This window comes from Thermobia domestica, chromosome 11 (assembly GCF_964235325.1).
Source record: "Thermobia domestica chromosome 11, izTheDome1.hap1.1, whole genome shotgun sequence".
Lineage (NCBI taxonomy): Eukaryota > Metazoa > Arthropoda > Insecta > Zygentoma > Lepismatidae > Thermobia > Thermobia domestica.
Window position 1 is genome coordinate 181,944,610 of NC_137464.1, and position 21,567 is coordinate 181,966,176.

Genomic DNA, 21,567 nt, shown 5'->3' on the forward strand with positions numbered 1-21,567 from the left:
GTGTCACCAGAGCCACCAACGTGAGAGTCTACGATTTTTTTTTTTTCAAATCACTACAACCACGAACAGAAAATGTTGTGCATCATCAGAGCCAAGAACGCAAGTTGGCATAATCAAACCACACACTTGGGGGTACCATATAGGGGACTGCTTTAGTGTTTCACATACCAAATTTTATAAGTGTACCCCCAAGGGGGAAGGAATACCATCCCCAAAATCTTGATTCAAGAAACAAAAAAGCACGTAGTTACCCTCCTCTGTCCACTGTGGTATCCTCCAGATACATGAAATACATATCAGCCGGAAGCTTCATCCTTCAGAAACACATTGATACCAAAATTATCTTCCTAGCTTAATTGGGAAGTCAGCTATTATGGTTTAAAGTGAGTCACATTAAGGGCGACCAGAATGTGACTATTTTACAGCATCAGACGGCTCAATGGCCGTAACGATGCTATTCCTGATATATGGTCATATAAACTTTTTAGCTTGTCTACCCATAAGGAATCCACACCTGAAATTTTGCCGTACCTTTTTGTTACACCCTTTTTGTAGTATAGTTCGTCGACTGTTCATTTTAACCATTGGAGTTTTAAAAAGAGCTTGTCTCAGTATTTTATCCGTATTTCAGCTCTACAAAACCGGAATGGCTCCGCCTGTCTTCTCGTTATTTCAGAAGTTACGGTCTTGGATAGAAGTCGATGATGCATTTACCACCGACGACAATTTTTTTTTTTTTTTTTTGTTATTGTTCAGAATGCAATAAAAAAGTTCGGTGTACTATGAAGTCTCAGTTAGAGTAGTATATTCGCACTTCATATGAAAAGCAAACAATTACGAAGTGAAAAGAAGAAAGTTCTATTGACTCAGATGCAAGAGGATTCCTCATTCAGTGTCTTTTACAAGGAAATGTGCGAAGCAATAATTACAGCAAACACCTCTTCGAACAAAATTCAGGTAGCCCTACCGACGTTCCGGGATTTCCTTGAAAAACACTGTAGCCGTAAAGTAATAACAAGTCAACTCTTCGAAAGGGATATCTTCCAGTTTTCTACAAAGAAGCTTTAGAATCAATTAGGGCAGAAGTAGGCAGTTCTTATGTATGAATTTCCCTTCACAAGACACCTGATGCTTTGGAACGGTATTAGCTAATTTCAAAGTAGGAAAGGTAACTGCTGATCCCTATCTACACCACATCTCATTGCATGCAAAGTTCTGAAGCGTACAAATCATTCCACCGTAGTATGATTTATGAATGATAGCCTTAAAAGTTGTATCCGAATGACGTACAAGGCGAGAGGGTTCTTATGTACACAGACAGTGCGTCATACATGCTGAAAGCTCTACGTCACTTAAAGTGTTTTATCCTAACTTGATCCACTTTACTTGCGTGGCACATGCTCTCCAACACGTAACTGAGAAAGTGAGAGCCAAATTTCCGGAGGTCAACCACCTTAGGTGTTTTTGAAGTCACCACAACATGTGCAAGTTTACAAGGAACAATTGCCAGGTGTATCACTTCCTCTAGAACCTATTATTACTAGATAGGTTAGTTGGATAAGTGCAAGTTAGTTTTACAACTAACATTTTGAAGAAGTCAAATCTGAAATGACTCATTTTCGGTGGACTCAGCTGTATCAGTACGCACTGCTCAAAATCTCATCAAGTACCCGATATGGCATACATAAACAGCAATTTTGGTTGGATTGCTACAAGCATCAACAAACTTAAAACTGTTGGACTTCCTCTCCTGGAAACCACGGATATATGGGAATCCAGGAAAGAAACTGGCTGCTTTCGGAGAAAATGTGGGGGAGAAAATTCGAAGAAAATTTGACGCAATGACTGAAAGGAACCCAGGTTACAACAACTTACTGACAGTGATCCACACTATCAATAGTGAAACAGTTAACCCTCCTAATGATATATCTCCCAACCATATTTACTTCCTGAAGTATGCTCCAGTTACCACTTCCGATATAGAAAGAAGTTTCTCTGTGTACAAGAACATATTGTCTGGTCAGGACAAACATTTATTTCTGAACATTTGGAAATATACATAATGAAATATTGTAAGTTAATAATTGAACATATTCAAACAATGCCTGCCCTAAGATTAAAGGTAACTTGAATTATTGTAAGTGCTTTTTGAGTGAAAAAATGTGGGTAAAGAATATTTATTTCTGAACATTTGGAAATGTATCTGGTGGTGACGTATTTTCAATTAATTACAGTAGAGCGTCGATTATCCGAAGTAATTGGGGGACATGGGTGTTCGGAAAACTGGTTTGTTCGGATAATCGAACTGTACTGTACTGTACTGCACTGTACTGGACTGTACTTTTACAGCCAGTGTCAAACCGACAGAAGTGTGCTGATTGTTGAAACACAGCGACTGGCGGCTTGGCCGGTCAGCAGCGCCTTATGAAGGCCCCATTAGAAGCAATGTTCCGCCAGCGGTGGCTCAGCGCGGCGACTACTGTGGGAAACTTGGTTTGGGAGTGAGGGGGATGATGGACGGTAGGGTGGGAGAGTAACAGGTGCGAGCGAGTACACAGTTCGGTTAAGCGGTCGTTCGGTTGACCGACGTTCGGATAATCGATTCTCTACTGTAATTATATATATTCAAAATGTGGTTTATGTCTGTATGTACATTACAGAAGATCAAGAACACTTATTGTAAGCATTCTAGTATTGCAACTTGAATTTTTGTAAGTCCTTTTAAAATAATTTTATAAATCCTTCCCTTTGTGAGGAAAAAAATTAAAAGAAAATAACAATTAATGTTAAATATAAATATTTATAGAACATATTTCAGTATAAATTTACTTTTTTTTTTTTTTTTACAATTTCAGATATTTTTATTAGAATATATGTACATAAATTAAGATTTGATATTGCATAAAATTCCGGGCTCTAGTTATCAACAAATGTTGACAAAACTGATACCACAACATGTATATTAATTACCTCGAGATATTGTGGTGTATCACAGTGATATCTTTAAACTAAATATTCTGATTTGGAAGATGACTTTTCTCTATGTACCATCGAATGCAATCATATCGACTCGATAGTTACGGTGTGCTGCACAGAAAATCATTATTTCGAGCTGTACCTACACTATTTCTTCCGTATTGAGAGGATCACATGTTGCTTTAATAACGTATTTGTTTTTAAGATGGAGTTTTACCATAATATCACCAAATTGCCTTCCGTCTGTAGTATTTGAAATTAAGTATTCCATTCTGTCTGCCAGCTAATCTGAAACTGTTATAATCTCTATTAAAAGTATCACCTCAATATCCACTTGTTTGAACAACGTAAAGATTCATCATGACTAATTGTTGAAATAGAATCTAATATTTTTGGATTTCGAAATCCGAGTATGTTACTGTCATGCGATGGAAAGTTGATTGAACATTTATTGGTCTGGTAATGAGACTATAGTTACATAATAGAGAAGTCAGTTTGATGGGAAATAAGTTGACCAATAGATATAAAACATAAAAAATGTCAGAATCTTGAGTAAGTTAATGCAGGAAGATCTCTGGTTCTGCTTTCTCGTAATCTGGACAATCCCCAAAATATTAATTAATGTGCAACGAAACTTCTGTCAATAGTAAAAATAGGTCACGACTGAACAACATAATTGGAATATACTTTTATTACTAATGACTTGCCTACTGTTTACTTAACTATAACAAACAGAGGGGACAGGGTGGCTTAGTGGCAGAGCGCTTACCTCTGATGTGTGGGATCTCTAGTTCGATCCACGGCCAAATAAATTTGTGATGGACAACATCATTTCGTGGGTCTTCTCGTGGTAATCCCATTTTCTCCTACATTCTCATTCTACCAATTCTTCTATCATCATTCACTTGCCTTAATCATCCGTCTTCCTTAGCTTAAAGGGAATAATCGTAGAAAGTTAAGGGTCTTCACTACATTGAAATTTAACTACCGCTAATTTTAGAGTTTTTCTGTAATATCTATCTATTTACAGAACCCGCAAAAAATGTTAAATCTATCTATAATAGTTGCAAATCGAAAGCAGATAGGTGAGTTGTGATAACGGTATCACATGTAAAATCGTATTGTCTAGTTCACTACGTTTCTGCTTTTCGAATATTTTTATTTGTTTTGAAAATATTACAGAAAAACTCTAAAATTAGCGGTAGTTTAATTTCGCTGTAGTGAAAACCCTTAAATTGAAACATTTCATTTCATTTTTACACTACACAGATATTTTTGACACATTTATAGTGCAACCCTCATAATAATAAGAAAAATATATGTGACCTATTTTGAACTTTCGTAGTATTTTCGATACCTCCTACCATATTTGAGACATTTTTGTTTACTCTGGATTAGTATTGACAGCTAAGACTCAAATTAATACGGATTAATGTATTCTACTATTCATTTTCGTAATGATTTTAATCGTATCTAAATTTTAAACACAAATTAATTTTCTCGTTAAGTATGGTCTATAACGTGATACTTGAAATTCCTAATAATAAAGAAGACAACTTGTCCATAACAATTAATTTTCTATCTTCAAGTGCACAGTTCTGGTCAAAATGTATAGTGTTAAATGAGAGCAAGTTTCCATTTTCTATCTAAGAGCCATCGTGGGCAGCTGACAGCTGTACAATACATGCCTTACCGTTACCTAACATAACAGCTACTCCACCATTCATGACAACGTAATATCTCCAGAGGGTCGTTTGTTTCCTTGGGTATCTGATGAGCTATATACATGAATATTGTATTTCTCGGCCTAATTAATCATCACTGTCCAAGATACAGAAATTTCTTTGTCTGTCTTTTCGAAAGCAGTATTACACACGTATGATAATTATCGAATTGATGCAATTGTGTTTCGAGTTGCCCAGAAACAAAAACAAGTAAACCAGCAAAATAGCTATCATAATGGTAGAAGTTAGTTTCAAACTATTGTGTTTAAATTTGTTCATGACACACTACAGCAAGAATTTGTATTAATTGTATACGTATGTAGGCTAATAATACAAGCAATGACAAAACTATTTTCTTCGATTTTTTATTTGTCGAAGAACCGTAATTTAGAAGTGAAGTACGTCATGACATGTGTGTCCCATAAGCTATCAAATTTACAACTTTTTTCTTCCGTTGTTAATGTGCAGCACGGGGGAGGGGGTGCATAATTATAAATATACCATTTCCATAATATTTTAACGAAATTCAATGACTTCCATGCCTATGAATCAATGACGACAAACTTCATTCCAGGAGAAAGCTTTATTCTTCCACAACAATCTAAATAAACCTTTTGTGTTAATAAACTGCTTAGCTATAGCGGTCCGAATACATGCATGTTTCAAGAAAATGCGGTCCATTTCGCGCATAAGTAAAGAAGAAAAATATTACAAGAAAACTTTTTCTGATGGAAAAAAAAAATGATTACACTTTTGTATTCAGGATGAAAAAGATACTTAGACCTGGTAACTTTTGTTCTTGTGAAATAACTTTTCTTTCTTTCTTTTGTAGACCAGTCTAGTTTGGGCATGAGACGCATTGCCGCCGACTGTTCCAAAAGAGCTGAATTGAAGACTCGCTGTAGGAAACAATGTAAGTGCCAAAAACAAAATTTACTGTAACAATAGAGGCAAAAAATAATAAATTGTGCCCAAGCGTCACAAAATAGAAAATACTATTGCTTGGAAGTACAACCTAGCATATAACGAAGTATGAAAATCTAATTAAGGCATAAACGTATTTAAAGAATAAAATAAGTGCAACAATTTCAAGGTGGCACTTACATTGTTTTCTACAGCGAGTTATCAATTTTCCCCAAAAATAATATCGGAAATAAATGGCTAAATACATGCTCGATCGGTCCAGATTCGTTCCTACAATCATGAAGCGCATTATTACGGGAGGCTAGACATGGATTTACGAGTTTGACATGCAAACAAGCCAACAGGCTGTTGAATGGAGAGGAAAAAATGAACCAAAACAAAGAAAATTAAAAAATCACGCCAAAGTCACTCCAAAATCAAGTTAATACTGACTGTTTTGTTCGATTACCATGGTGCATTCAAAATGTCTCTAGAAAGACAAACAGTCAATAAAAGTAATATTCGGGGGTCTTGAAGCGTTTACGTGAAGATATCCGTCGCAAAAGATCCGAACTATGGAAGAACAATTCATGGATTGTGCAGCACCATCACACAAGGTAATTATTTTGCCCGAACTTTTGACAAAAAATTCAACGAATGTTCTTGATCAAGCTCCGTATTCACCTGATATGGTCTCAGCTGTCTCTTTCTTGTTTGTATAACTCAAATTACTACTTCGTGGAAGGCATTTTGTCTCAATAGAATCCATCAACCTAAATTCGCTGAAGGAGCTAAAGGTTATTCTGGAAAGTGGCTGCAGAAAAAGTGTTTCGATGATTGAGATAATCGTTGTGTATTGCTTCAAATGAGGCATAGTTTGAAGGCGACAAAATAGTTTTTGATTATTATTGAATATTTTGTGTTTTACTGACAAATCCTGGATATTTTATTTTGACAGAATGATATAACAGTTCTTCTAGCTATTCTTTTGCTCTACTGTAATTAACATTTAAACTGGGAATGGAATTGAGGTATGGAAAAGAAGAAGAAATGAACCCATAAATATATATCAACGAAATTGACTTTCTCAAACAGTATAAAAAGAAACACAATACTTTTCAATACAATACTTATTAAATTTATTAATATTAATATTTAACTCTGAGCTTAGAAATGCGTTAGTATTTTAGAAAATACTCTCAATACATGAAAAATGGAATTAACAAAAATAAATCCATTATTAAGTTGTAAGTGTACCCATGTAGATGTGGACGCATTTTGGTTCGACTTTTTATGTGCCTTCCAGTTTACACTAGAGTCAAATTTGTATTTTTGTATATTCCACTTGCATTTCTCAGTTGCAATATAGGCTATAGGTTTATTGTTTTCAGTCAATGTACTATGTATGTTAATCTTAATAGTCTTAAGCAATCTGTTCGATGAGTTATTTTAAAGATTAACTTCTACACGACCATCATTAAAACTAAGACGCAAAGTTCGGAATGAATTATTAATAACAATTATGCATATATAGCGTAATATGTATGTGCACTGACTTCATATTTGCTAGTAAATCTTACAAGGAATACAAGATACACTTGAGAAGAAGTTAGTAAGCTCTTTCTTTACTGTCCATGTCTTCAAAATTAATACAAGCAGTGAAGCATTAGGAAAAATCATATCAGTAGTTACACCACCTCTGGACAATCTTTACTTATGATAAATTCGCTGTGTCTTTTTTATACACAAGCAATATGGTTTCGATTATTGTAATAAGTGAATCTGCATACAAATCTCTATTAAAACTGGAAGCCGTAGCAATCTTTCGTTTTCGGATTTTATATAGATATTAGCACTGAAAATGTTTCATAGGACATACATAAACATACTGTGTTAGGAAACTGTATAAACGAAGCATTGCACTACGCTGCCAACCATTTGTTTTAGGTTTAAGTGAATAGTTTAAAAATAGTACAGAATATACAAACCAGAAAATAAAGTACATAGTATTCTCAAAATACTCTGAAATTAACAAACTTTAAAATCTGCTTCCAGATCTTTTCTTATAGGCCAGAAATCTGACAAGGTATATTTGCGAAGTATCCCTCGGGATTTGTGTAAAATTGATTCAAATGCAAAGTTCTTCGTACTAATTTTAGCGGCCCATATCAGTAACTTGCATATTTACGGGCCTTCAAATATCCGGAATTCAATCACACACTACTATAACGCTTGGACACAAAATTGCTTTTAGTTTCTTTAAATGTAACTGGACGCAAATGTGGGTATATGTAAAACAAATTGGATCAAGTATTGCTTCTCTGACAAATGTCAGCCACCCCAGCAGCCATCTTAAATCCCCATATTGGATTCAACTTTGGTTCTTGAAATGGGAATAGTTGCAAGTGATACATCAAATTCATGTACAATTTCCTTCGAAATTCATTGGTGTAGTGAATTTTATCGTAGCTTGTATCATTTGCAAGGTATTGCATGTTACATGTCAGGCACCTCACGAATATTGAACCAAATAGAAAGTTGTGCAGGGTCCCTGTGTATATGTAATCTTTTGACGAAATATTCTCTCAACGTACATACATACAGACACACAGACGTCAATACGGAAATGGTAGATCTTCACCCAAATCTAGTAGTATCTAGTTGTACATTAGGCATTTTGACTGTAACACAATACTTTCTTGTTACAGTACAACATGGGAGTAATAACAATCATTCAAAGAAATGTAATAAGATTATGACATCAATGTTGTAAAGAGTTTGTTTATACCTACAGTATTTTTCCAGTTAGAAATTCTTTTGATTTGTCATAATCAAAACAGTAAGCGTAACTGATATTACTCTGCAATGTCTATTGGCGAAGTTCCTGGAGGGATTTATCATGTAGGTGTAAGCTACGGTAAAATTCACTACACCTGTAAATTTCCGAGAAAAATGTACACGAATTTGATGTATCACTTTCAGCTAAAGCCATTTGAAAAATCAAAATTGAACCCAATATGGTGGATCCAAGATGGCGGCCGGGGTGAGTATCACGTGTCAGAGAAGCAGTACTTGATCCAATTTCTTTTACATATGCCCACATGCATGTCCAGTTACATCTACAGAAACTAAAAGCAATTTTGTGTCCGAGCGTTATAGTAGGCCTAGTGTATGCTTCAATTCCGGATACTTGAAGATCCATAAATATGCAAATTACCGGTATGGTACTAAAATTAGTACAATACATATGGAGCCACGGAGAACTTTGCATTTGAATTTATTTTACACGAATCCCGAAGTTATTCGTGTAATGTACCTTGTGAAGGCGAAGTCTGTAACGGCATAATTGTGAGACACTCAAATTTATCCACTATATAGTATGAAAGCTCTTGAAAGTGATTGTTGTCATATTTAATAGTATTTTGTACTTCTCGCTTAATTTTCAAAAAAAAAAAAAAAAAAATGTTATATTGTATGTAGTTATTCAGTTACTAAGAAACTCAATAATATTTACAGGAAATAAGGTGGTGGAAAGTGGCTATAGTGTTGAATCCTTAATAAGTGAATTTCAACTTAATGCTGTTTGACGTCATAGTTTACTTTCCACCTTCTCAGTTTAGGGGGAAGGAGTCAGCAGGTAATCTGACGTTGATAAAAGACAGAGGTGACAGTGAAGCTAGAATATCGATTGTTTTGGATGCATACCGCTAGTGGATCCATGCTTCCGCGTTCACTGCCAACATTTGCTATTCTTCCTCATCCCCTTCCCCCTTTGTTCATTGAATTTCTTTCTGCTTTTCTCAGATTGTAAGACCACATTTCTACGTCATACAACGGTGAGTCGGAAATGACTGCCTTTAATGCTTATTATTTTGAGCAAGAATACTTCACTTGATTCATTAATACATTTACGCATTTCGCTTAAACACATTTATGTGTGATATTACTGCTTTAATCGAATACAACAGAGTCAGTAATCGCAACTAAAATGGTGTTGTAACACCGTTTTAGTTACCGAAATTTATCACATGTTATAAGGGTGATTCGTAACGAACGGGCAGTTCTGAAAACTCTATAAATGTGTATATTCTAACTTTTCAGATGGAGATTTTTAGAAACAACGCTAAAATCTCAGGAGTATTGTTACATCGCAAGGTGTCGCTTCTATTGCTTATTTCCCTTTGTTTATCATCTAACCCCGGAGACTTAGCAGTAGTCTTACGTCTTCTTATTACTCTCTTCCCAATGATTCACTATATTATTTTGTTTACATGTTGTTATCATTCAATTGCTGGCGGATATTCTTATTATTATCTGTCAAAGAATGGGTAAATTAGTGAAACTATGGCCTTACAGAATGCTGTTGTTTAGAAATTGAATAGCCCCAATATCAAACGAATATTTCCATTTTTCTTTTTCGAAATTTACCTGTATTGGTTTCTCAGTCTTTGAGATGAAATGTTCCACAACAACTAAATTGACAGTAAAATTGAATTAACAAGGTGGATACAGGCTATTCCATTTTGATAGAGACGACCAACTCTACGTTGTAATTTCTACCAAAAACTTCCTGTTTACATAAACCCTGTAGCATAATCCGACAGAGTTCATCCCAAAGATTCAGACAATGTTAAAGGAGAATCTCGAAGAAAGAAACAAACCAGTTGAGAATGCTCGAAGAGCATTGCCAGAACAAACTTAAAAATATGTTGTTTTTTTTTCGAAATTTATATCAAATTGAAAATATATTAATAATCGATAACTGGTATTGGTATTGATAAACACCAATATTATCTCTCTATGACACGATTCCCGAGATATGGCTTCTTAAATCTCCCGAAATCTGAAATTTTTTTGACTACTATCTCGGGAACGGTAAGAGTGACACGAAACATTCCGTAACTTCTTCGTGATAGTTTTTGATGCTCTATCGAATGGAGGGCTCAAAATTGAGTCATCAACACCAATATTATCTCTCTATGACTTATGGTTCCCGAGATATGGCTCCGCAAATCTCCCGAAATCGGAACTTTTTTGACCAATATCTCGGAAGCGGTAAGCGTGACGCGAAAAATTCTATCACTCCTTTGAGATAGTTTTTGATGCTCCATCGAATGAAGGGCTCAAACTTGAAACATTCGCAAACAACAGACAGACACACACAGAGAGAGAGAGAGAGAGAGAGAGAGAGAGAGAGAGAGAGAGAGAGAAAGAGAGAGAGAAAGAGAGAGAGAAAGAGAGAGAGAGAGAGAGAGAATTCAGTAACGAGTAAGTTCGTTGAAAATGGAAATATTCACTTATGAGATTAAGGTGCTCATATTTGCATCTTCGCAGTTCTTCTGCCAATAGAAATGAAAAGATTTTGAAAAGCATTCATTTTATATAAATGATCCAGTATTTGTGGGCCAAATTTTGTTATACACTTTGTCTTCTATTATTACTATATTAAGATTATTCGATTGAAAAATTATGTGAGTTTTCTTCTGTTGTGGCTCAAATCTTCAAATTATCTATCTCTTCACTGTGACATGATTCAAATTTTAATAGAGTATTGAATTGTATTACAACTATATATGTTAACAATATTTTTTTAAAAAAAGAAAAGAAAGAAAGAAAGAAATGGAAAATGTAGTAGTAGTATTTCAACATCTGATTTTCATCTTGAGCTGGCTATGTGAAAGTAATATATACCTTTCACCTACAAAATCTCAAAACAACCAATTTACATTGTAAATTTATGGACCTGGGGATAAATACAGGGAATGTATACCTTGTACAGTGAAACCTCACCATCTATTTAGCATTGAAATAAATTAAGCCTACTAATGTAGTAACTGAACATATCTTTTACAACATTACACCACATTAATATTGAATCAGTGACTTTCCACAATGTAATAAACTCAACACTCACTGCCCGTGAATGCTTCAAATCTACGAACAAAATTTGTCCAGTTCTGCAGTAAATTACCACACACATATGCACATTAACTCCAAGATACTGTTTTTTGTTTGTTAATTCCAACACACATGACACCCTCCCCTTCCCACTTTGACAGAGATAGCAGTACATGTTGAACAAACTGACGCACATATCAAAATCGTGTCAAAGGATGAGATGTGTGCGCGTGTGTATATGTGAGCGTGAATGCTCGTGTTGGAACCCTATATTTGTGTTTTTGCCACATGCTGTCAATGTTATTTCGTGTTCATTATCTTACAAATTCTTCTAAAAAAAGAAAATATACATGCATATATGTATACATATGTATGTATAATACCAAACGATATCGTCATCTATAACATATGTGGGCACACAGCACATTTACAAATATTATCTTCGACACAGCATGAATCACCTAACCAATATATTAAATTCATTCCTTATAAATAATAATGAAAACACTACATTATATGTGATACATGAGGGTGGGAATATCAATCTGCTCCCTTTTCATATGGTTTTATTGAATACTGAAAAGATGAAACAAATTTGTATTACAACAAAGTGTCATAGGAAGGCGTTAACCGGAAACGCTGCTTTTTAAGATGTTTCAATGGAGAAGTATACAGAAGTACGGTAGTCTCGTCTTTGAAGCTTCACCAGCCACAATGGCGCTTCTCGACTAAAAGGGTAAAACAGTAACCAAGTTTTGGTCCTTGGTTGTGGAATTTAATATATCTTGTGGATTACTTGTGCTATATCATATTCTTTTTAGATATTCATAAATAAAAGACTAGAAAAAATATTTATTATCAGGATACAAACTAACAAACTTATAATATTAATAATGTAATTAAGAGAGAGTATTACTAATGAAGTGATATTTAGAGGAATGAAGAAAATATAGAAGAAAAAGTCACGTAAAGAAATATGGTACGGATTGAAAGAAACTACAGTTAACAACTTCCTCATAATTTTAATTTTCCTCATTAGATGTGTTTCTTCACATTTTGTTGCATAGTATTTCGCATATATAATATTCAATAGTAAAAAATATACCTATTATTGATATTTCTCGAACTTTAACCCTTTGTGGCCCATGCATAAAATATTCAGAAAAAAATATTTGAATATATCTAGTTAAAATGGTACTTAGTGACTATTTCTTTAGCGGAAATATTGTTTATAATTCCTCACTTTTTTGTATGTGATTTAATCTTGAAACCACTGGTACTGTACTTCTAGTTGTTTTCTCTGTATAGCAGATGGAAGCAGTGATTTTAGTGCATGACCAGCGGGGAACAGAAAGCAAAAACATTCAACAAAATGGTTTCGTGACGTATTTACTGGAACACAGATCGTACGTTTAAATCCTCCTCCACACTGAAACTGTTTGAAGTGAAACATTCCGCAAACTGTAGGTTTTCTTAAGAATTTGCCTAGGCAAACCGGTCATTAAATTGTGCTCAAGTTCGTATGCCGTATTTCTATAGTACCAATATGGTTCGTCTTTTGACAAAAATTGTTTTAATACACCATTTCATTTCCATCATTGGTTTAGGGGGTTCCAATATGTATATATAACGACATGATTTCATTCAAAAGTGTATTAACAACTAAAGAAAAATTAATGCCGATCTATACTAATACAAATAATAAGTATATGTATATACACGTATATATGTATATATGTATGTATTCGTATCTATCATAAGATTTTCGCATAGAAAGAAGAATTCGTCCAGAACAATCGAATTTTGTACACATATAGATCGACTTTGGTGTCGAAGTTGGTACGACAGGCTAGAGCGCTAACTAAGACAATTAACAACTAACTTCAACACTGGACAAAGCACGAGTACGTCTGAGCACATAGCTGCTTGATATGGGCCTCCGCAGCCGACGACCCACACGCGTACCAATGTTAACCGCAAGACATCGTCGATTAGGACTGCAATGGCTATTTGCCCATCGTCATTGGACCACCGAGCAAAGATACAATGTCGCAAAATCCGATTAGTCATAACACTGTTTCCAGCATATCGATGGCTGAGTCATGATCTATCGTCTTCCAGGAGAACAACTGTTCCACATCGTATATAGTAGCATGATGACAGGCCATTGGTGACTCCATTATGATTTGGAGAACATTCAAATGTTCATCCATGCGCCCAGTAGTATTTGTAGAAGGCATCATGACTGCTCCTAGTTATCTCCAGATCATTGCTAATCATATACATTCATTTATGTGGACCGTGTTTCCAGCTGGTAATCTCATCTTCCAGCGGGACAATGCTCCTTGTCATAAGGCCAAAGTTAAGCTGCAGTGATTCGACGAGCACAGTAATGAATTTTAATTGCTAGAAAAGCCCCTAACTCACCCAGTTTTAATCTAATTGAACCGTTGGGGTATCACTGAACATTAGATACAAAGTCATCAACACCCTTCGCGGAATTTACAGAAATTAAGTGGTTTATGTATGCAGGTATGGTGGGCCATGCCTCCAGCCACCTGCATTGTTGCCGTCTTACAAGCCAAAGGCGGACATACCAGATATTAGGTAGATGGTCATAATGTTTTGGCTGGTGAATGTATGTTTGATCATAAAAGCTCATGTGTAGTTTTTGAGAAAATGGAGAAAAAACAATTAATTTGTAAACGTAAAAAAAGTTACGTTGTTCGAGAACCATGTCACTTATTGAACTGAAACTACACTGAGAAAAATCCGTTCTCAGGACAGTAGGGCCGTAAAGCAGGGGAGCAACTGCCCCTCCAGAGAAGCTCCCCGCCGTTTGAGGGAGCCCATTTAAGACAAAATTTTCTTGGTCCATATACGATACGAAGAAGAAATTATAAATGAAGCATCAAACAGGTTCACTACATTATATAAACAAAGCAGCACACAGAAGGTAAATAAAACAAAAATGAGTCTTGAGCCCATTTCAGTAAACAATGCCTATTATTAGAGGCTCTAGAAATAGTATTTATTCGTATGGCTTTGAGATTCGTCAATATTGTCCCCTTAATTAATTTATCGTGTATGGAACGGTCCCAGGGAATGCGGGAGGTCCCACAGGCTCCGGATCCACAATAAATATGGAAAGAAGGGGCCTATTTTCAAATTTTGCCGGCGGCCCAAAACAACTTTTTCTAGGGGACCCAAATACTATTGCTTGCTCCCCCCAGAAAATAATCTAAGTTACGGCGCTGCCGGACAGCGGTATATTGTATATACAAATATACGGAATCCTCTTGCTTACTACAAAAATCAGTATGGAGCATACGTTATCCATATCTATGCTACATATGCACTGCCCTTAGGTGTTACATCATGCCGTTGCAGGATGTCTGACGTATAACAGTTTTCCGTATACCACATGCATATACTTATGTTACAATCCTTAGCTATGTGTCATATACGTCCATTTGTATGTGAGATCCTGACCGCCTATATTGTTTCATACGGAAATTGCATATAGATGGAACAAGTATATAGAAAATATTATAAAACATGCGTTTTCAGTTATACGTCTGCTATACGTTAAGTCCAAAAACTACAGGAATTACGCATTTAACCTGCCTTTTTGAAATATACCATCAATAAGCTCTTCGTTCTAATTGCCGCAAAACAGCAGTACCTGGTATGGGTAATGAGATATAGCCTAAAATTGTATTTAACTCTCAAAATTTTGTCCAGATATAAGACATATATCAGTCCATAGATCAAGTAATATGCATGCGGATAAATTCTCATGTGTAGTTTTCGAGAAAATTAAAGAAATTGTAGCGCTTAAAGGTATGTCGCTTATCGCCAATAGTAATTTACAGTTTGCACAGAAATTGTTACTGATTTATGTACTATTGTATTTAGCAAAATCCATTGTTAACTAACAGAGTCTTATCTATTGTTACTTATCTTTTCTTAATGGTAACACATATACTATTCACATACATGCAGTACTACTTGTAGTAATTCAAAGAGTGAGTGTATGTTAGCGTTCTCATTTCTCAAACCACATGGCCAGTCATCTTGTTTCACCAATAGAATAGTGAGATGGTGCCTTAAATACTGAAGATGATACGTTTCTTCCCCAATGTAGTTATAGTTGATAGTTACTAATTCCATCGTGAACTATCCTCGTTCTGTAATAAGTAAATACCGGGTTATTCAAAAAAGAAGCAGATTTAAAATATTTATATTTAAGGACCGACAATATATATAGAAAGTAGAAAGTGGATAGAGGAAAGTTCAAAATTTATAATTCCATGCAGTGCCTACAGTGGCGCTGTAGTTTGCGTACAAGAAAATGGTGATCCTCTAAGAGAAGTCATTTTGTGTGCTTCAGTATGCAAAGAGGGAATCCATTGTCGTAAGTTCGTCGTAAGTTCAACAAAGAGCCGCCTCGTTATAAATAGATTTACAGTTAGTACTAGAAATTCGAACATCACAAAAATAAAAGTATTGGTCGTATATACCTAGGTACACAGGAAAAAAGCATTGGTCGTCCTCTATGTCAGATGAAAATGTTAAACGTACCCGAACTGCTTTCGAACGTAGCCCTAGGAAATCTACAAACAGAAGAAGCAAAGAACTTGCAATTCCACATCCAACGGTATGGCGTGTACTTTAAAAACATATGCCTCTGACCCATATAATTTGCAGTTACTCGAGGCATTGTATCCGGGATATCAAGGAAAAAACATTAGAATTTTGCAAGATTTGGAAAATGACATTTTTTCTGAAAAGATAATTTTCTCTAATGAATCAATATTTCATCTCTCTGGTAAAATGAATCGCCATAGTGTCAGAATTGGGGGAACTGAAAATCCAGGCGTAGTCAACGAACATGAAAGAGACTCTCCAAAACTGAATGCATTTTGCGCGATTTCCGTCAACAAAGTTTATAACCCTTTCGTTTTTACGGAGGAAACTGTGACTAGAATTACATATCTGGACGTGCTTCAAGACTGGTTGTTTCCATAAATTCAATAAGATCGGGACAATTTTATCTTCACGCAAGACAGCGCTCCACCTCACTTCTACCACGAGGTACGGCTATATCTGAATGACATAATTCCAGGACGCTAGATTGGAAGAGGTAAGCAACATGGTCTTGTTTATTTTGAGTGGCCTCCAAAGTCACGAGATCTTACTACTTGCAATTTTTATTTGCGGGGTACATAGAAAACAACGTGTATGTACTACCTATATCTGCAACTCTTCCACATCTGCGAGATCAAATTCTTACAGCAGTGACTTCAATAACCACAAGCGTCATAAGGGCGTGTGTGCTGTACGAGTTCAAATTGGGGTCAAACGCCGCTGCAGAGGGGCGGAAGATATGCCAGGCCTTTGGTGGGGGTATCGTGACTACGCGGACAGTGCAGCGGTTGTTTAACAGGTTTAAGGACTGTGATAAAATACTTGAAGACGCATCACGTGCCGGAAGACCAACATATGTACAAAATGAAAATCTTCAGGCAGCAATTGAGACGAACAGTGGCCAGATATGTGAGGAACTGGGACTACAATCCAGTGTGAGTGGAGAAACCATTCAGCACCATCTCCATCAATTTGGTGGAGCACCACAAGTTGGGTCGATGGGTCCCACATGATTTGACTCCGGGCCAGAAGACAACGCGAGCAGACACCTGTGTTTCTTTGCTGTCTCGTTTAAGGAAGAAGCCATTTCTGGACAGGGCGTTGACATGTGATGAGAAGTTGGTTCTGTACGATGCTCCAGGACGCCGTCATCATTGGTTACCAACCCATGAACCGGTTCCAAAACAGCCGAAACTAGCACTGCACCAGAAGAAGGTCCACCTGTGTGTTTGGTGAACTGTTCGCGGCATCGTGCATCGGGAACTGCTCCCAACTGATCAGAACATCAATGTAATTGTACTGTCTGTAGTTGAGCTGTGATCAAGAAAAACTCAAAACTGTGGAGCCAGCACTTCTGAATTGCAAGGGACAACGCTAAGCTCCAGTGGCAGGATGACCCGGGAGATCATTCTATGGCTTGGATATGAAACACTGTTGCATCCGCCATACTCCCCGGACATTGCACCATACGATTATCATTACATTCCTCATCATCATTACATCTGGCGATCATTATTGGCGATCATCATGACACGATCACCTGTTACATTCCTTGGACAGTCGCCTTAGAGGATGCCAGTTCAAATTCCTAGTAGAGGTGTAAAATGTATTTGATACCTTCTTCGCTTCACGGCCCACCAAGTTCTAACGCGATGGGTTCCATGGCCTTTTAGAATGTTGGCAGAAGGTTGTCGATGCTGATGGGAATTATTTTCGATCTTCCATCTACGTCTTAGGTGACATATCGATGTTCGAAGGTTGTGTGTGAAAAAGCAACTTTCTTGGTTACCATTTTAGAAGAAATTAACATTGCTTAGATCCCTTTATATGTGTTTTTTACTGTCACCAAGTCACATACGACTGACCTATCATTTGGTCCCGTCGGGGCTGGATCCTTGACTTAGTTGAGTGTTCTTTTGAAAAGCTTAAATAAATCAGATATCCTTCTGATTTTAGTGATGATGCAAATTATTTTTGCATTCAAATTCTACAGATTCTGTATATAAGCATTATGCATGGTGTCACCCAACACACAGCACTATCTCGTTTTGGTTTTCACATAATAATAATAATAATAATAATAATAATAATAATAATAATAATAATAATAATAATAATAATAATAATAATAATAATAATAATAATAATAATAATAATAATAATAACAATAATAATAATAATAATAATAGTATTACCATTTGTTATACGTGCATGTATAGTATGGAGATATGGAGGTTTTCTCTGTACTACTACGTGGGTACAGCGCGCTGCCTCATCTATAGTCTCCTATTAACGATGACTATTATATGAATCATTTGTTAACACGTTTAGCGCTTCACTGTTTAAATAATTAAAGTATAGAACCTAAGTCGATTTTATGACATTTTATATCAGAGATAATTATGAATGCAAAATTTAGAGAAAAATGAACTGAAATTTTTGAGTTTTACGCCCCACGGTTATGCCGGTTAGGCTAAAGAAGACGGTGATGATGAGAGATGAATGAAATGGTGGAATGAACAAAGTGGGAGGAAACGGGAGAACCCCGAGAAACCCCCCCACACGGTGTTTGTCCACCACAAAAGTTCACTTGGCAGGAGCAGGGTTGGAACGAGGGACCCCAAACACCAGAGGTGAACGCTCTACCACTGAGCCACCGTGGCCCATAAAATTTAAAGAAAGCTGGGTAGATAGGAATGGGTGAAAAGTGAATGCAAACTTTAAAGTAAAGAAATTTGAATCGGGAAGAACGGATGAGAAAATGAATGGATGAAAAGATAAATGCAAAATTTAACGAAATTTGGGTCGGTAGGAATGAATAATGAAAAATGAACGAAAAATTTAAAGAAAATCGGAGAGATAGAAAGGAAAGGTTTATTGCAAAGTAGAAAATACTTAGCTATAATCCGAACAGAGAGGACAAGTTGAATAAAGCTATGCAACTACTTGAGATCTTCCCGTATATGTATAATTAGAACCCGCGTTTTACTTTCTTTTTCTAAAGCACTAGTGTTATATACAGCATAAAACAATTTAAAAATTATTGTTCGTACTTCTCCATAATTACTTACACCTCAAGGATTCAATTTCATTTTTAAATGAGTCATGTTTATGCATATGTTATGTCTATAAAACCCTGATACATCATTAACATAATAAGTAATGTTCTTTCACCTGAGCTAATTGAAAAAGTAATATGAATATAATGACTTGCTTCTTTTTCAAACATTTATACAATTAATTTGCAATTTCGTAGGTGGATAGCACAATATCATGTCCTTCTTCGTTTATTGATAAAAGTAATTATTTGCGAATACCATAGCTTTTTCTCCTTATTTCTCTGTCTCTTGAATTTATGAATGTACAGTTTCATATACAAATGAAACCACTAATATTTATGATTTAATGTTTTGATAGTAAATATTATGCTTCAAATTGATCTGCGTTTGAAGTAGAACAAAATTTGTTCTATTTACTTCCAAACCGGTGACAAATATAGAAGTAGGAGGGGAGAAAATAGAACAGGTGACTAGTTTTCGATACCTCGGTAGTATTATTAGTAATGATATGAAATGTGAACGGGAAATAAAAGCAAGGATAGAAATGGCGAAAGAAGCCTTTAGGAGAAAGAAAATACTATTTTATGGGATCTTGGATAAAGAGTTGAGAAAAAGAATCATAAAATGCTTCGTGTGGAGTATTGTACTGTATGGGTGAGAAACATGGACATCACGCAAAAATTATGAGAAACGACTGGAAGCTTTCGAAATGTGGTTACCGAGAAGAATGAAGCGATTTAGCTGAGTTGAGCGGAAAACGAATGAGAGGGTGTTAGAAATGATAGGAGAGAAAAGAACAATTTTAGATGTTATTAAGTAGAGGAAGACAATCTGGTTGGTACATTAGATGAGAAGAAACTGTATCATGATGGACATGCTGGAAAGCATAGTCGCAGGAAAGAGAGGGGGCCAAAGGAGACTACAATTAATGGACAAGATCGAAATAGAAAAATTGTACTTGAAGATGAAAAGGTTAGCGGAAGACCATGAAGCATAGAAGCTTCTCAGTTGCAGCAAGAGACCTGCCAATAATGACAGAATACCTATAATGATGATAATTCCAAATAGGGTCATTTACGGTTAAATAGGATTCAGTTTGAACTTCCATTTGAAACACGAAGTGATTAGCTTACGTAAAGCAGGTTAGAAAGAACAGCTGATTTATGCGATCACACAGGATTTCAGTGCAAAGTAATGTGCACATAATAGTGACTAAGCTAATGTGAATATAAACTTCTGGTTACGCTTGTACGGTATTGAAACTGTAGAGACCATCTTTCGATATAAAGATATTCTAGTTTAAAAGAAATACATTTTCATGTCACATTGTGTCAAAGGTATCATAACTGAAGGTAAATGTTTATTAAAACTATTGGAAAGTTTAAGTAACTGATCAGTAGTACCGAAAGATGGACAAGAGCTAATCTGAGTGGGTCATATTCATAGTCTCTTTTATTCTATGCTTGAAGTTACTGATGAAACTGTTCAAGATGCGTTCTATATCTATGAAAACCTGCGTCAATTCCACCTGACTTTTCAAAATTTGATGGGGGACTGTGGGTTGTTGGACGTGGAGGAAAATCTCAAGATTAGCTGTTAGAATATTTACAACAAAATCAAATGGTAATTAGTTAGAATTGAAAAATAAAATAAAATGAGCAGTCGCTGTAAATTTAAACGAACCGGAAAGAATCATTGAAACTTTTCAGGAGACGACTAGGTTCCCAATTTTTACGAAAAGGGATACAGTTGCGGTCCATTATAAACAATACACATATTTGATTTCCAAACTCCAGGAGGTGATTACTAATATCAAATAAAGAAAAAGTTCTAATAAATAAGAACCAAGTAAGGACTCCTTTCAGAGTTATAAACCGCCGAAACTGCGAAACATCACGTTTTAAAACATCCTGCCTTGAAAAATATGGGAGCTACCGTAAACAGTTCAGGAATTACAAAGAAACTAGTATGTGTTCCATCTAAATATCTAAATTTTACTATCATCCAGTATCGGTGAAACGAATTATATAAAGGAAATTGTTTTGAAATTGAAATTGTTTAAGAGTGGGGAGATACAGTATAAGAAGTAATTGATCATTTATTTCCCTGGATGATGGTAAATCACGGATATTTAGATAGAGTGAATACTAACTCCTCTGTAATAATGTTTGTATTGTTTTGAGGGCTGTGCATGCAGCGAAGAAGGCGGTACTCAAATATATGCAGCTACATACGCATCCTCGATTCTTCCCTGAAGCGGATATGGCCTCTTTTTAAGTATTTCTACTTACCGTATACTTTCCTCAATAATGAAAAGGAGCCGCGGTGGCTCAGTGGTTGAGCGTTCACCTTTGGTG

The 21,567-nt window shown here is 35.7% G+C and overlaps 2 long non-coding RNA genes across 12 annotated transcripts in view; one reads left to right on the top strand and one right to left on the bottom strand.

Moving 5' to 3' along the window:
• LOC145664600 (uncharacterized) overlaps positions 1 to 6,639 on the top strand; it is a 220,733-nt gene extending 214,094 nt beyond the window's left edge. The window contains exon 4 of one of the 2 annotated variants that reach the window (XR_014127495.1): positions 632 to 6,639. This is a non-coding gene — a long non-coding RNA (uncharacterized LOC145664600). The remainder of the gene's footprint in view (positions 1 to 631) is intronic. The other variant, XR_014127496.1, reaches the window with a different exon arrangement.
• The window catches only part of LOC145664599 (uncharacterized), a 485,044-nt gene that overhangs the window by 261,928 nt on the left and 201,549 nt on the right, over positions 1 to 21,567 (bottom strand). The gene's annotated exons all lie outside the window — the stretch shown is intronic.